Source organism: Myotis brandtii, unplaced genomic scaffold (assembly GCF_000412655.1).
Source record: "Myotis brandtii unplaced genomic scaffold, ASM41265v1 scaffold151, whole genome shotgun sequence".
Taxonomy (NCBI): Eukaryota; Metazoa; Chordata; class Mammalia; order Chiroptera; family Vespertilionidae; genus Myotis; species Myotis brandtii.
Window position 1 is genome coordinate 1,475,178 of NW_005355461.1, and position 17,851 is coordinate 1,493,028.

The following is a 17,851-nucleotide window of genomic DNA, read 5'->3' on the forward strand; positions in this document are numbered from 1 at the left end:
CCCTAAGCCTTCTCACCTGTAAATGTATATGAATATGTTTCATTGGGTTGTCAGTACCTAATACACAGAAGGCGTTCATTAAATATTGGCTACTTTGTTGTTTATTATGATCATGTGATAGAAAGGATAATGGCCTAAGACTCAGAGGCCTTTGTAACTCCTGCCAATTGATTTCCATTCCCTCCTCCTAGTACTGTCTTCTTTAAAATGATAAGATTGCACTAGATAACTGATTCTCAACCCTAGATGCACATTAAAATCACATAAAAGCTTCCTAAAATAGACCACTACTTGGGTACCTACTCAGGCTAACTTGAATCAGAACTTCTGGGGCACAGCCCAAGCATCTGCATTTTTAAAGCATCCCAGGTAAATCTGATGCCCAGGAAGTGTTGAGACCTTCAAGACTAAATGATCTGAGAGCTCTGTGTGAGCTCAGAGTCTAGAGATTTCCCCCTTCTCAGTTCCCTGATGGGTTTGGATAGCTCTAGTAGGACCAAAACTCTACGATTATCAACAGTGTGAGACTCAGAGCCTCCATTCCTCCTTGAAATTAGTCCAGGTGCAGAGGTGTTAAGAGAACTAAGAGCACTTATAGAATGTCTTTGATGATCTTTGAATGAATATGATAAACTGTTAATATCTTCCATTTAATAGGCATTAGCTAATATTAATGTGGAAATTTTTACTAAGTTTTGTTGCCAAGAGAAATTTCGAATAATTGAAGAGAAAAAAATATACTTCCAGAAGCCAACTAGTCAAGCCCTTTGTCTCCAAAGGATACAGCACTAATTCTTTCCCTCCTTTGATACTATTACACCTTTTTACATAAAGACAGAAGAAGACAAAATGGAAATTCTGAGTATATTTGTTGTAAGAAAATCAGGAGAGATCATGTGAAAGAAACAGACAGCCTTGATGAAATGTAATACATCACTACCTTTATTTTGGTTTAAATAAGTCTATGCTACAGAGCAAAGAGTGTTTTTGCTTCAGGAAGACATTCAGCCTGTCAGGTAAGTAGTGGTACAAGTCCTTGCATAGACTAGTAACGAGTGTATAAGTGTGTTGGGAGGATTGGCGGGTATGCTAGTATAGTTGTGACAGGATTCTGTTTTCAATTCTTGGAACAGAATTTCTCAGAGGGTAGAGATTCATTTTGTTATGTGTTCACGTCACATGAAAAATTCATCTTCCTGGGATATTCAATCCACCACCTGAGATATTTGATACACTGGAAAAGTAGAGTATTTATGGCCACTGACATAAGAAAAAGCAGAGCATTATCTGCTCCATCAAAATTTTATTAGAATTGCTCTTTTACTCCAGAAACTTGCAAAAGTTAAATGCCGTAAGTGTAAATAGTAACTCAAAAATTCCAATTATATCCAAATGCCGGACATTTAACTTCATTAAAGGTAACTCTTGGTTAATAATGATAAAATAATTCAATAAAATACCTCATGCTATTACTCCACAGTAGCAAACCACTGGCTGAAAAGTATCAGGTAATTTTCCTTAAATTATAGCAAGCTCTGTTTTGTGTGTGGGGGGCGGAGAGGGGGTTGTTTATTTTGTTTTTGTTTTTTGGTTGTTGGTGTTGTTGTTTTTTAAGGAACAACATGCTGCCAGATTGACAACTCGCTGCCTAAATAAAGTCATTGGGAGCCAGTAAGAGCTCTTATCTGGAATGAGACCTTCTGTCCCCTACCTCACTGCCTGCTCCAACCAATATATATACACCACCATAGGCTACTTCAAGGAATATTGCTACCAATAGCTGGAATACGTATTCTATAGGACTCCTTCTTGAGCCTACTTAACAAACTGAATGCTTAGGACCAAGGCAGAGATCTGCAAAGCATTTCAAATGTTACAATAGAAGGTGGGGTTCTAAGTTGTCAACAGGAGCAACAGATCAAAACCCCAATGGTATCAAATGATCTAGCTACAACAGTGGCCATAATAGCTTATAAATTCAAATGCTCCATGGCATCCTCTCCCAGGGAATCAATGTGGGAACCAAGAACCAAGTCAGCAATGTGCAAACCAAGAACCACATTGCTCCATCAATAACTGGAAGAATAGCTTCTGCAATCCGGTGCCTCAGGCATAGCTCTTTCTCAGTTGCCCAACTCCACTGGCCACTGAAGCTTGTGGGGCCACTTTGGAACCCTGGAGGAGAGCCCACATTTGCCTTTTGACCCTGAATCTCTTTGTTATTTGATCTTTAAATCTCTTCAGACTATGGGGACAGCTGATCCCCTGCAGTGTCACATTCTACACCTTTCACTAAAGCATCTCACATCATCTGGGTGGAGATCTTCCTTGAACAACTGCTTACAGTACAAGAAAGTGGTTGAAAGTATGGGCTAAATAAAGTCAAGCTGATTGAGTCTGAATTTCACATCTACCACTGGGCAGTAACCATCTATAAGACTCGTTTTTCTAATCCATGAAACAGAGATAAAAATAGTGCCTCATAGGGCTGTTATGCAAAGTAAATAAAATCATCCATGTAAAGTGCTTGGCACAGTGCCTGGTACAGTATAATCTCCAGCATATGCTAGCTATTATTATCGCTTATACATACTAAATAATTTTATATAACTCTGTAATATATGTATTATGGAAATAGTATATATTATATGTAACTATTATTACCATTATATTGTCTATTATATTATTATATAATAATTGGGCTCCAGAAGTCCCAGTCATTAGTAGGAACATTTGGTGTACTGGGCAATGAGCTGTGGAATAAACAGGATATAGAAGGTGAAGCTATGTTACTGAGAGTGGAGGGGCCCCTACCAAGGCAGCTGGCTTCCTTACGGACCAGAGAAACAACAGGCTGTGACCAAAGCAGTTGGCTTGGTGGTGTCCAAACCAGAAGATGACACCTATCAAGACAGCATGTGAAAATTAAAGTCGTGTGGAAGGCCCCTCCCTCATCCAAATACCAGGCTGCTCCTCAAGCATGTGTCACTTACTAAACGGTTAACGAACACAAAGAGCCTTGAATACCTCCAGGGTCACATTTCAAGACTTACAGAATAACGAGGAAAAATCTGAGCTGGCAAAACTCTTCCTGGCTCTCCTGGCAAGCAGACCATCTTTGTTTTCCATTAGTGTGTGTTGTCGTCACAGTAACTGCAAGGCTCCAAAGACAGGCCCATGGTGTCATTTCCTCATGCACTTAGGCTGCCACACTGAAATAGCATTATGAACTCAGCAATGCCTCTTCCTTTCCTGTTATGCTGTGGTGCCTCAGTCAAAGAAGCAGGCCCTCTAATGAGTTACTTAGGACGTAAGTATATTAAAGAGATACCAGAAAAAACAAAGTCATTGATCTCGATTACTGTATCGTGGGTGAGAAGAAAAAGAGAGAGTGTGTGGGTGTGGGTGTGGGTGTGGGTGTGAGAGTGTGTGTGGTGGGTAGGTATGTGTGAAAACCTTATTTTTGCAAAGCTGTCTTAAATAAACAAAGCAAGTTGGCAATAACTGGATTATCTTGGTGATGTCAGCAGTCCACTGTTTTCAATCAGATTGTCTTTTGGCTTTAAATCTTTAGCAAATCATTTTTTAAAGAATGCATTTGGCCAACTCTAATATGTCCATTTCATGGCTTTCTTACACCTTTTCCTTACAAAGATAAGCAGCAGGTAACGTATTAACTTGGGGAGATTGCAAGACCAAAAAAAAAGACTGTTTTCAAGTGTGGACATATAAGGTCTTTGGCTAGTGAAGCAACAATAATCATTTTCATCTATGTTTTGGTAAAGGTAGTAGGTTGGCAGCATTTAAACAAGAAAGAAACAGAAAATCCCTGAACCTTAAGTACTCAAAGTCAGATCACTTGAGATAAACTCTGTGTTAACTTTAAAAAATTTTTTTTAGTCTGCCTTTCACAGACCTCAGAAACACATAAATCACCCCATATTATGAACATGGACACTATTTCCCAAAAAGGAAAAGCAACACCAACCTTCTTTTGACTTATCAGTGCTGCTGTGGCTTACACAAAGCTCTCAGGGACTGGGGTGCTGGTTAATGTCGTGTTTCTTCATCTCTCTGCTGGGACTTTCTCAAGTTCTGCAATCAACTGGCTACAGCCAACTATAGCTGCTCAACTCATGCTTTGCTTTCCTCTCTCTAAGTTCTTCCACAACTCACTGCAGGGCCTTTGAAATCAAACTGCCACAGGGAAAGTGGATTCCGCCTGCAACCTTTTCCCTTCTCTGAGAGCTGCAGAGTAGGCCTGACCATTTAAGGAGAAAGAACATCATGCAATACATTTTCTTATGCTTCCTATATTTTTGCCCGCCTAGAGCCTTTAAAATGTATTTAGTTAAGCCAGGGATAAAACTGTTTCCTTCATTTCTTTCTTTTCCTTCCTTCCTTTCCCCTCTCCCGCCTTCCTTCCCTCCTTCTTTCTTTCTACAACAGGGGTTTCATTCGAGAATGACAGTTATAAAACTCAGTCTGCCTTATCTTTTAGAAACTCATTCTTTCAAGTGAGAAAAATAAAGCAAAACGGACAGGTCTAAACTGTAACTACCCTGCATAAGATTTGTTGGCACTAACGCTACTAAGAAACTTCCCTGCTTATAAGAATGCTTCCTATACATTTGTTAAATTAAACATACAGAACAGTCATCACCCTATAATATATACACACATATTTACGATATAACACTTTTTTTTCATCTTGGATTATACTTTCTTGTCATGTTTAAGAAGAATGAATAGGATTAAGGGCAATGAATAGCAAGAATTCATTTCCTTTTGGTAAGGTTGAAGCTAGCATGAGATGACCTTTTTTGGTCTTTTTATTTTTATCTGTTACTAGGTTAGTAAAACAAACAAAACATCGAAGAGAAGAAATAAAGAGAGATAAATGTAATAATGTATTCCTCCATAGAGGAAGAAGTCTCTATTGCCATACATCACCCAGTGTAGTCAGCTATAAAGGAGACTCCCAAGCACCATGTATAAGCACACTTTATTTCCAAGAACAAATATAGAAACCATAGTATAGTTTTTGCTGTTGGTGATTTCTTAACCTTTTTAACAATGATTCTGTGAGACAGCAGACTGCTGAGTGATAAGGGAGGGTTTGAAATATAAATCCCATACTAAATTATTGGCTGGCATTCAAACTATGTCTGCTCCGAGTACCCAGGAGCGAAGTATGTCCCAAACAGGATTCCAAATTTAAACAATACATTCTTCTGTTTTCTATGATCTATGAACTTGAGTTCACAGATTATCTGTATCCAAGAATTTTGTGTGCAACAAAGACTAAAATAAACAGATAACAACTTTTATGGTGTGGTAATAAAATCATAATAGCTCAAATTTATTGAAAGTCTACCAGGCAACTTTAAGTTTTATTAACTCATGTAACCTTCAAAACAACTCTATGAGGAAGATAGTGTTATTATACTTGTTTTATAGATGATGAAGGTGAGGCACACAGAGTAATTTTTGCCCAGGGTTACAGTGAGCTGAAATCTAAGTCCAGGCCTATGAGACTAGCCTTCCTACCTCCTCCTCCATACCAATGAACATGTCCTTGTTGCTATATCATCAAGTCAGATTTGGGGAAACAAGATGTATTCTGTTGATATATATATATATATATATGTGTATATATATATTAAAAGTAATTAATACATAAACAGACTTACACTGCAGGCTTTTAATGTCACTTTTCTAACAAGCTGCTAGCATTTTTTTTTCTTTTAAACCTTTCTGCTGAAATAGATCTCAATTGAAGTTTACCCACTCACTTCCCATGATACTGCTTCTCTAAAACCCAGGTGTTTAAAAAAAAATAAAATGAGACACATTAGTGAAAATGTGGATTAAACAAACTCTATAAAATCCCATTGCTTAGGGCACCTGTTTTATGAAGAAATACTAATCTTCAAAAAAAAACCCAACAATTAGCATTAGTTTAGAATGTGTATTTTATCACAAAGTTTTACTTTCAAGGAATAAGTAAAAATTATAACCACAGGAAAACCACTGCTAAATGAATATATTCAATATTTCACAAATTTCATTAGAAAAACCCCATAGTGATTTTTGCTGAACACCCATATCGAATAATTTTAACCTCCTTGGCCATCTTAAAATATAAAGATAATGCTTTTCTTTTTATGGACACAAAAAAAATTACTTCAAAGTCATGATTCTTGCTTTATCTCACACAGTAAGGCTATAGGTTTCATGATTGATTAAAAATAAACCTCAGGCCTGGCCGGTGTGGTTCAGTGGTTGAGCATCAACCCATGAACCAGGGAGGTCACGGTTTAATTCTCCATTAGGGCACATGCCTGGGTTGGGGGGGGGGGGCATTTAGGGGGCAGCCGATCAAAAATTCTCTCTCATCCTTGATATTCCTATCTCTCTCTTCCTCTCCCTTCCTCTCTCTGAAATCAATAAAAACGTATTTTTTTAAAATAATAATAATAAAATAAAACTCAGAAATGTGTTTTTTTAAATATCTATGGAAAATTGAAAAGATATTTAAGTATTTTAATGCTCAAGGCCATTCTAGTTCATCAAGACCAGGGGTCCTCAAACTACGGCCCGGGGGCCACATGCAAATACAAATATTGTATTTGTTCCCGTTTTGTTTTTTTACTTCAAAATAAGATATGTGCAGTGTGCATAGGAATTTGTTCATAGTTTTTTGTTAAACTATAGTCCGGCCCTCCAACAGTCTGAGGGACAGTGAACTGGCCCCCTGTTTAAAGTTTGAGGACCCCTGATCAAGACCATCAAATAGAAGGGGCCATAATTTAAATAGTCCCAAAGGTAACTATAAATGTGATCTGGTGCCCTAGCCAGTTTGGCTCAGTGAATAAAGCATCAGCCTGCTGACTGAAGGGTCCCGGGTTCGATTCCAGTCAGGGGCATATGCCTGGGTTGCGGGCTTGATTCCCAGTAGGAGGCGTGCAAGAGGCAGCCAACCAATGATTCTCTCTCATCATTGATATTTCTATCTCTCTCTCCCTTTCCCTTCCTCTCTGAAATCAATAAAAATATATATTTAAAAATAAAATAAATTAATGGGATCTGGTACCAAAAGATGATAAAAGTAAAGAATATGCATTACAGTTTTTAAAGTCTAGGTGCATACACAGGACATGCATGAATGTATACTGTCTTTATATATCCCCCTTTCTATTTCATTCTCAAGAGATATATCATCTCCACAACCAGGTCCATGAGCCCATTTACAATTACTTGTAACTTTTCTGAGCATAAGAAAACTATGAAGACTTTCCTAGGAAATTTCTGAGGTAAAAAGTTTTTAACTATTATTACAGTTCCTTTTCTTGATTTTACACTTATCTATACTTTCTTACATATTCGTCACCATGAATCTAGAGCCAAAAATGTTAATAAAACAGCTACAATGTGTATGGGGCTTCAAAGCCAAGTGATGCTTAGGACAACGCTTCATACCTAATCATCTTCACAAAACTGTTCAGACTTTAATAAGGCAAACCCTGCTCCCAAGTACCCTAATTCTAGCAGCGCACCAAACTGTCTAAACTAAGACAGCATCGCTTCTAAAAGGCATGAGCCTGGAAATCGTTGTGAACGTGGAAGACACTTATCTGGGTTTTAAAAGTAAACAAGGCCTCTGCAGGAAAGGTGGTGAAAGGTGTCCAGATGTGGGGATGAGATGGGCAGAGGTAGAACACTGAAATGTGCACTGTGTGTTTGGAGAATGGCCCCAAATCTGAAGTATTTGAAGCAAAGAGACAATCACTTGTTGAGTAGTGGAAGCTGAGACTAGAAAAGTTAAGTACGTGCCAGATGATAGAAGGTTTTCAAAATACCCAGCCTAGGTGTTTGACAGCAACAATGAGTCCCAGAAGATAACAGAAGAGTAAAGAGACAAGCATAGCAACGCTTTGGGAAAATTAACCCCATGGTCATGGGCAAGATGGTTTGGATGAGGGGTGGGAAGGGAACACCAGTGTTACAATCCAGACTGAGGGTGAAGGGAGTAGGCCTTAGTGTGGTGGGAGACATGATAATGGGATCTAACAACTCTTATGGTGAAGGGGATAGGAGGATTCCAAAATAACACAGAAATGTGAACTTGAATGAACAGGAGAACAGAATCTGAATGGTTTGTGGCGTCTGATTGTTCACATACTAGAGGAAAGTACATGGGCTAACATGAGCTGCTTTTAAGTCTCAAGGGCAAACTTACAGCCATAAAAATGATACTCACATGTCAATTCATCAGGAAACATGGCTTTCACTCAGGGCCAAAACCTGCACTCAGTTACCTACACACTGTTCTACTGACTCCACAAGAAATTACATGCCTAGAACTAATGGTAGATTAGTTGATACATCTGATAAGGGGTTACTATCCAAAATTTATACATACCTCATAAAACTCAACACCCACCCCCAAAAAACCAATCCAATTGAAAAATTGGCAAAGGACCTAAATAGTCACTTCTCCAAAGAGGACATACAGAAGGCCAATAGACATATGAAAAAAATACTCAACGTCACTAATCATCAGAGAGATTCAAATTAAAACCACGATGAGAGCACCTCACACCTCTCAGAATGGCTATGTCAATAAATCAACAAACAACAAGTGTTCTGGAGAAAAGAGAATCCTCCTGCACTGAAGGTGGGAATGCAAATTGGTGCAGCCACAGTGGAAAGCAAAATGGAGTTACCTCAAAAAATTAAAAATTGAACTGCCTTATGATCCAGTGATTCCACTTCTGGAAATATATCTGAAGAAACCCAAAACACTAATTCAAACATATGCATCCCTATGTTCATTGCAACATTATTTACAATAGCCAAGATTTGGAAGCAGACCAAGCATCCATCTGTAGATGAGTGGATAAAAAAGCTATGATACATTTACACAATGGAATATTACTTAGCCGTAGAAAAGAAGGAAATCTTACTCTTCTCCACAGCATGGATGGACCTGGAGAATATTATGCTAAGTAAAATAAGCCAGTCAGAGAAAGAGAAACACCATATGATTTCACTCACATGTGGACTCAAATGAACAAAATAAACAAACAAATAAAACAGAAACAGACTCATAAGTACAGAACAGACTGACAGCTGTCAGAGGGGAGAGGGGTTACAGGGCTAGGTGAAAAAGGTGAAGGGATTAAGAAAAAAATATCTCATAGACACAAACAACTGTATGGTGATTACCAGAGGGAAAAGGGGGTCGGGGGTGCAAGGAGAGGATATAGGAGGAATAAATGGTGATGGAAGGAGACTTGACTTGGGATGGTGAACACACAATACAATATACAGAGGATGTATTATAGAAACATGCACCTGAAACATATATAATTTTATTGACCAATGCCACCCCAAGAAGTCAATACATTTTTTAATAAAATAAAATGACATCGTAGGGACTGACTTGCAACTTCCGCAATCTTAAACTGCGTTGCCTCAGATAATATTTTTAAGACATGGATTTTGGCCTTAGATGTAGATTTGTAAGCCAACAATGTGACCCTTCCTGAGATAAAAACAAGAAAAATGTAGAGCATTTCGTTCTGACTTTTCAAAACTCAAGAAGATACTTCATCTCCACTGAGGCACCAGGAGTGTCATTCTCTGATACCCAAGGTACCGAGTGCATCGTACACTATTACTAATATTTAGCTTATTCACTTTTTAAAGTAGTCATTTAATCGGAATTATGAAACATAATACATACCATGTACTAAATGTATGTACTATTTCATTTTCCTGAACATACAATATGTAAGCTTTAATTAGTTTTTCTTAAAATAGGAACCACTACTGAAAAGTTTGATACCTTCTTATTTGTCAACAATGTGTTCAAAACTGATCCTGCGTAAATTCTTTCTTTAAATTGACAAAATAGACTCAAATAATTCCTTGTAAAATATTCATCTGCATCTTCTTTGATATTATCCTTAGGTTAGAATATTCATTCAAATTATGTTCCTTTAAAGGAACAAACTTATTATACAAATCCAACCGATGACAGATAACAGGTGTCAACTGTAACCACATCACCAATGTACAGACATAATTTTTGTTAGATTCAATATGAAATTGACAACTCTAATCAATTCTGAGAAAAATGCATGGCAATTCATGGAAGCGGAGAGAATATACTAGCAGATGAAAGAAGGACTTCCTTCACTGTTTGATAAATACACTACACACACACTCGTACAACTCAAGAAAGGATTTTTTTATTTTTTCTAATAGATTCAGCTTCAGTTTTAAAAATCAAAATCTGTTTTATCTATGTACAAGCAATTCCTCAATTTGTTTTTTCTTTAAAAAAAAAACCACGCAAATAATATTCTCCTGAGTAGTTTGTATTCTGTAACTGCAAAAGCAGTGATTTAATATCCAGGCATGTTTTGTGCCTAGTCAGAAGCACTTGGGGTGGCTGTAATGTAACGAGGTCAGAGCCAGCACAAGGTGTACCGGTGTAATCAGAGAATCAGGCGAAGGGAAAAGCAGATAGCAGCAAGTCAAAAGTACAGCCAGACAAACACCCTGTAGGACTTCCCTCCCATTTACCACACAAGCTGTTCGGTTCGTTTCAATAAATGAAGCTAGTTATTTTGCTTCTAGGGAAAATACCCCTTCCATTGGTTAGCCATCCTAACTGTGAAAGGAGCTGTGAAATCGTCCCTTGTCTTATTTCTGTTACCTGCCAAAGAATGATAACTTGGCAGAAACATTTTGATGACCATTAAAACATCATAATCTTCGTGTTTAAAAAGGAATCGGTACAATTCTGAGAAAGACACGGTTTCTAGTTCTTTAAAAATAATTCCCAGTGATTATCATAATGCCCAAATGTGCTATCACATAGTGGAACAGTAAGAATCAAAGAAAACAGGCAACACAGAATCACGGAGAACTCTCTTCCTCTTGGAGCAGAAATTTCTTTCAAGAATGAAAAGTCACTATTTATTTTGCTCTTACCTGATGGCAGCTCGCTTAGCCAAGGGGATGTCCTTTAGAGAGGTAGCTTATCCTTTGAAGAACCCAGTGGCTTGTCCCACAGCCCAAGAGAGAGACTGGAGCCCTGGAAAACTATCCAGCCCAAAAGAATACAGAGGGAAAAGCTTTTCCCACTTGCTCTCCCGGGACTAGCCAATAGCTGAAGTCATGCAGGAAACTGAGTGGAGAGAAGGGGAGAGCAGCTTCTTCGCCCTGAAATCCCCGGTCCGCAGACACTGGAGGCTGTTGTAGATCTCCCACCGAGACTTTTGTTTAAAAGTTTTTTCAACTGTTGCTAGGTGTTGTTGGGTTCCGAGATTAGGTTTCTCGTCTCCTGCTCCCTGCACAACACCGGCAGGGCAGGGACTTTGTTGAGGCGCTGGCTTGCGCGTGCTATATTTAACCAGTGTTCTCAGCAAGTCAAGCCTGTCAACAGCTGAGAAGTTTGGAGCCGGCTCTGCTCAGTTCCTCGGCAGCTGGGTTATCAGTGGATATAGCTCTGCTCGCCCCGTGAAAGATTGCGGGAAACCGGCCGTCCCTTTTAAGGGCTGCTGCTCCTTACCCAGAGGGAATTACTAGTGGAAGCTCTTAAAGACAGACTGGGAGTCGGGACTTAGGTTTTCCAAGCGGAAAAGAATCAAACAGCCACAGTTGTCTTAAGCAGAGCATTTTACCAATACCATATTCCTCTCCATTAGGCTTTCTGAGATATTTGTTCCTACATTTTTTTTTAAAAAAAAAGCTCTTATGTAAAAGTGTATCACAACTGTTGGAAACATTCACAGTAAGAGATTATTTCCAGACCGTTGTTTATATTGACGTGTTATATTCATAGCTAGGTGACTGACTTACCCAGGCATATCAGACTTGACCGGCTTATATGCCTGAATGTTATAAAAGCCAGGTTACCATAAAGGAATGCCTGTAACATTGTTTTTGGAAAGGCGTAAAGTGTAGTGAATGACGCTCACTCAGGTCATTCATTCAAAGTAAGACCTGGAGAACACCCCCCCGAAAACGGGGCTTGACAGCTTTGCCTCCTTATTAACCCTCCAGACTCCAAAACCAGGGAAGGGTCGCTGCTACCCTGAACAACATGGAGAATGTCTCAAGATATTGTATTTGCTTTATGCTATATAATAAAATAGTGTGAATCTGCCAAGATTAAGACACAGGGGGAAAATGTGTTTTAACTAGTACTTGGAACTGTCTTACTAATCCTATATAATTAAAGCCTAATATTGTCCCCTCGAGCAGTCGTTCAACTGGGAGTTCAACTGGGAGACCGGGAGTTCGACTGCTCACTATGATGTGTGCTGAACACCAGGGGGTGATGCGGACCATGGCGGGCATCGGCGACACGGCACTGGCAGCAGGTGGCAGTGGAGGCACTGTCTTGGAACTGTCTTACTAATCCTATGTAATTAAAGCCTAATATTGTCCCCTCGGGCAGTCGTTCAACTGGGAGTTCGACTGGGAGACCAGGAGTTCGACTGCTCACTATGATGTGTGCTGACCACCAGGGGGTGATGCGGACCATGGCGGGCATCGGCGACACGGCACTGGCAGCAGGTGGCAGTGGAGGCACTGCCGGGTTCCAATGGGCCTCAACGAGAGCGGGACCACGGCTGATGGTAGAGCAGGTGAGCGGGCGGCACCAGGCCAAGGCGGGTGCAAGCAGGGTCCCGATCACCCGGCCAATCACCCCGCAGACGGTGACCAGCAGCGGCGTCAGGGGGTGGGGCCGCTGCCTGGCTCCCAGGTGCTGAGGGAGCTAAGAGCAAGGCAGGGGCCAGGAGAGGCTGCAGGTCTGTGAGGCTTGAGGCGCGAGCTGGGACTGCGAGGCTGGGGGCAAGAGCTGGGGCCCGATCTCCACAGGCCACCCTGAGGGACACCACCGGTGCATGAATTCGTGCACCAAGCCTCTAGTCCTATATAATAATAAAGGCTAATATGCAAATAGACCAAACAGTAGAACAACTGGAAAAACTGAACAACCAAACAACCAGTCACTATGACGTGCGCTGACCACCAGGGGGCGTGTGTGGAACATGGTGGGCTTTGGCCACAATGGGATGGTGGAGCAAGTAAGCAGGGGCACCAGACCAAGGGGGGGCACTGGTCGTTGTCATTGGGGCAAGCCTCTAGTGGTTACTGAAAATACTTTGCTCCCCAGTGCCACAGTCCCGCCCAGCACTCGCACCTGCTGCCAGCACCAGCCCCGCTTGCATCTGCTGCCGGTGCCCAGCGCCAGGCCTGATCACTCAGTACCATCAGCGGGTGCGAGTGACGGCTGCCAGTCCTGATCACCCCTGAGGGCTTCTCCACCTTCCCCTGCTCCTGAGAGGTGATCAGGGCAGCAGCCGCCACTCGCACCCGCTGCTGGCGCTGGTCCAAATCACTCCACTCCATCAGCGGGTGTGAGCAGGGCCAGCGCTGTCAGCACATGGGAGTGGCGGCGGCAGGATCAGGGCTGCCGGCAGACCGGGGACTGAGGGCCATGGCAGGAGGGGCTGGGCAGGGGCTCGGAGGATGGGCTGAGACCCACCCCTGTGTCTACCGCAGCCTCACAGCCCACAGTTCCTTTCAAAGTGCACAAATTCGTGCACTGGGCCTCTAGTTACTTATACGAAATTCACAGATGAGGAACTGAGAGATCCTTTTAGCCACAGATAAAGTAGGAAGTGAGATACACACAAACACACACACAAACACCAATATTGGTAAACACACTAGACTATTGCCCTACAAAAATCTCACCAACACCATTATAAAGGTGACCCCTCCCCTTCCTGAGATCAATTTATCAGTTTAAAGATAACATCCTTTTTCAAGATGCAAACTGAAGTTGGATCAAGGAGACATTTCAAGGCATGAATTTAATAATATCTTGCCCAGCCAACGTGGCTCAGGAGGTCATAGTTTGATTCCTAGGCAGGGCACATGCCCAGGGTGCGGGCTTGATCCCCAGTGGGGCAGCTGATTGATGATTCTCTCTCATCATTGATGTTTCTATCTTAATCTCCCTCTCGCTTCCTCTCTAAAATCAATAAAAAATATTTTTAATAATAATAATAATATCTTAACTGTTGCATACTTGCAATAAATGGCCTATGTGCAAGATAACCCTGATGTCTCTCTGGGAAGGCTACCACTTTTCACAAGGAGTATGTGTGTGTGTCCTTTTTAAAGAAATGAGCCTCACCTTCCAGGATAGCTGACCCCCAACAGCTCAATCCACTTCTTCCCATCCCAGCCACCACACTAACAGCATTCATTTTTTCCTCTTAATTTATTTACTACTATTCACATATAAAATTGCATTTGTTCAGATTCTTAGTCTTTCTGGGTCTGGGCCAACCTTCATTTAAAAAAAAAAAAAGACTTCTATTAAGATGAAAGCGTTCTTATGTGAAATTAACTGGCTCTTCTAGAACGCTAATGGATCTTTTAGAAACAATCTGTTCCCAGTTCCTCAAAAGTGGGTTCTGACAGGAAGTGGAAGTGTGACTGGGCTGAGAGATAGTTCAGAATCACCAGGAGAAACTTTTTTAAATTACAAAGGGGTAATGTCTGGGGAGATTATTGTTTGAAAAGTGCTCACACCCCACAGGCACATCCCATATGCAACAGCCCCAGGCTGAAATCCACTTCACTGAAAACGACTCCAGGAATGTATCATTTCACCTCAACATCATTGATGTTTCTATCTTAATCTCCCTCTCGCTTCCTCTCTAAAATCAATAAAAAATATTTTTAATAATAATAATAATATCTTAACTGTTGCATACTTGCAATAAATGGCCTATGTGCAAGATAACCCTGATGTCTCTCTGGGAAGGCTACCACTTTTCACAAGGAGTATGTGTGTGTGTCCTTTTTAAAGAAATGAGCCTCACCTTCCAGGATAGCTGACCCCCAACAGCTCAATCCACTTCTTCCCATCCCAGCCACCACACTAACAGCATTCATTTTTTCCTCTTAATTTATTTACTACTATTCACATATAAAATTGCATTTGTTCAGATTCTTAGTCTTTCTGGGTCTGGGCCAACCTTCATTTAAAAAAAAAAAAAGACTTCTATTAAGATGAAAGCGTTCTTATGTGAAATTAACTGGCTCTTCTAGAACGCTAATGGATCTTTTAGAAACAATCTGTTCCCAGTTCCTCAAAAGTGGGTTCTGACAGGAAGTGGAAGTGTGACTGGGCTGAGAGATAGTTCAGAATCACCAGGAGAAACTTTTTTAAATTACAAAGGGGTAATGTCTGGGGAGATTATTGTTTGAAAAGTGCTCACACCCCACAGGCACATCCCATATGCAACAGCCCCAGGCTGAAATCCACTTCACTGAAAACGACTCCAGGAATGTATCATTTCACCTCAACTCCGAGTTCACTTTATAGGTCTCCCATCCAAAATGAAGCAGAGTTATTTGTAGCCAAAGTCAAGATAAATGAGGGGAAGTAACCCACTTTTACCTCTATGGGCCTAAATAACTTCATCAAGAGGGTAATAGTTATTTCTTTCCTGACTATCCAGACAATTAGACTTTTCAGTGTGGTTTTTTTAATTCTCTCTCTAATAAAAACCTAGTCCCTGATCATTGTTTTCTTTAACCCTTAGATTTTCTGTTCATTGTTGATATTAGTTTGTTTTAAACAATGTAGTGGCAGCAGCTTACAAAGTACTTTGTATAATTAGATACTATTGCTACCTTCAGATTATGTTCTTTAATTATTCTAGGCATATGCATTTCTCTGACTCTATTTCATAATAATCTGACTCCTCTCAGTCTCTCCCCTTTCATCCTCCCTCCCCCCTCTACACACATTCTCTCTATATATAAAGTGAATCTATTTTGAAGGCTTTCCTTACAGGAATGATTATTCAGACAAAAGCATTTCCTACATAATCCACAGAGGAAGTAGTGCCATTAAGAACTTTTAGAAATTTGTGTTTTGTATACAGTCAACAAGGAACTGATTTTTCAACACATGTTGTTACTGTATTTACTGTTCAGCTGCATTCCTTTTCCCACAGTCTTAAGGGTGAACATTATGAAAACGTCTGATAAACTTTCAACTAAAGCCGAATTCCCCAATTTCAAGGATGGGTCATGATGATGCTTTTTCATAAGAAGATAGATTAATGTTATCATTATCAGTGAGAAAAAAATCAAGTGAATTAAATAGGAGAGTTGGCATATTATCTCTACATTCATTTCTAAAACCAAATTTTACCACACTGTTCATTTAAAGAGGCATGGTGATTTTTTAAGTGAAAAATTAATAGATTATTGAATACACCGGTGAAGAGAAAGATAGACATTGGCTTCAAAATGATGTTCAAGGAGGAGGGGTTAGAGAGGAGTTCCAAACAAACATGCCCTGTTATTGTTTATTGTCTGGCTTTAAGATTTAAATATAAGCTCCCATGTAGCAGGGAGTGTTTCCCATTTGTTCTTTACTGAGCGCTCAAGCACCACAGTAATTGTGCAACAAATGGGAATGATTGTGCAAATGAACATATAAAAGATTTTTTTAAAATTTCCCAGACAGTGTGGCTCAGTAGCTGAGTGTTAACCTATTCACCAGGAGGTCACAAGTTTGATTCCCAGTCAGGGCACATGCCCACAACCCAGGAGGTACAGGAGGCAGCCAATGATTCTCTCTCATCATTGATGTTTCTATATCTCTTTCTCTCCCTTTCCCTTCCTTTCTGAAACCAATAAAAAAAATTTTTTTAAGATGAAGAAAACTTTGTAAGCTTATGGAAAATGCTTCTAGGCGCCCAGGACAGAATTGGGTTACTACTGGCTGCATATTACAAGTTGTAGAAAGAAATTCTTAGATTGTAAGTTAATTATTTTTAATTTTGGTAAAATTTCAAAGGAAAGTAATATATTTCAGAATAATAATAAAAAATAACTGTGCAAGACTAACTATATGCCCAGCAGAGTTCTAAAGGCTTGACATATAGTAACCCACTTAATTTTCACAATAATCCAATAAGGTAGTTATTATTATCATCTCCCATTTTACAGGGAAAAAAAACAAAGCTGAGGCACAGAGTTATTAAGTAACTTGACCAAGATCACATGCTATAGCAGAACCAGAATTTGAACTAGGAAGTCTGGTTCCCAAAATTTGTGTTCTGAACCACTTAACTACCTCTTACATTTAATAGTCACATTAGCCCATTCTTAGGAATCACTGAGAGTCATTACATAGAGATTTGCTATACCTGAATATATATGCTTATGACAAAAAAAATTTAAATTCCACAGCTTTGAAGTAACGGGAAAAAAGTGGCATAATTTTATGGTCAGTATAGTAAAATAAAAGCTCATTGGAACTGGTCTTGTTGAATACCAGAGAAGAGAAAATTGGACCAAAGAGATGATAATTGCTTTGAGAAAAAATGGTCTATTTTTAAGCAAAGGATATGAGCTGTTCAGTATTCTCTCTAAAACAAACAATGCATGATGTTTTATGATGAATGAGTTCACTGCTTAATGAGATTCTAAAATTGCATTCTAAAAATATAATTTTGGTCTGTGATTTGATAAGAAATTTAAAAATGTTTATGGGCTATGCATTCACAACCAAAACTTCTCAAAGATGTAACCAAAAGCAAGAAGAAAAAAAAAAAACATTTGGGATGGGGGGGTCAATTATTCTACATTAGCTAGTTTTTTGGTATCAAAATGATATTTTGTTGCTCCTGCTATAGTCAGGCTTTACAATGTGAATATACTTGCATTTTCTATTAATCTAGCTATACATCTATTTAGATTTTACAAACTTTTAAAAGAAATGGAGCTA

The 17,851-nt window shown here is 39.7% G+C and overlaps 1 protein-coding gene across 3 annotated transcripts in view; it reads right to left on the reverse strand.

Moving 5' to 3' along the window:
• Positions 1–11,486, reverse strand: part of FILIP1 (filamin A interacting protein 1) — a 170,207-nt gene extending 158,721 nt beyond the window's left edge. For all 3 annotated transcript variants that reach the window (XM_005861443.2, XM_014535784.1, XM_005861442.2), the window contains exon 1: positions 11,008–11,486. The gene's annotated coding sequence lies outside the window, so the exon portion shown is untranslated. The remainder of the gene's footprint in view (positions 1–11,007) is intronic.
• Between the last annotated feature and the right edge of the window lie 6,365 nt (positions 11,487–17,851).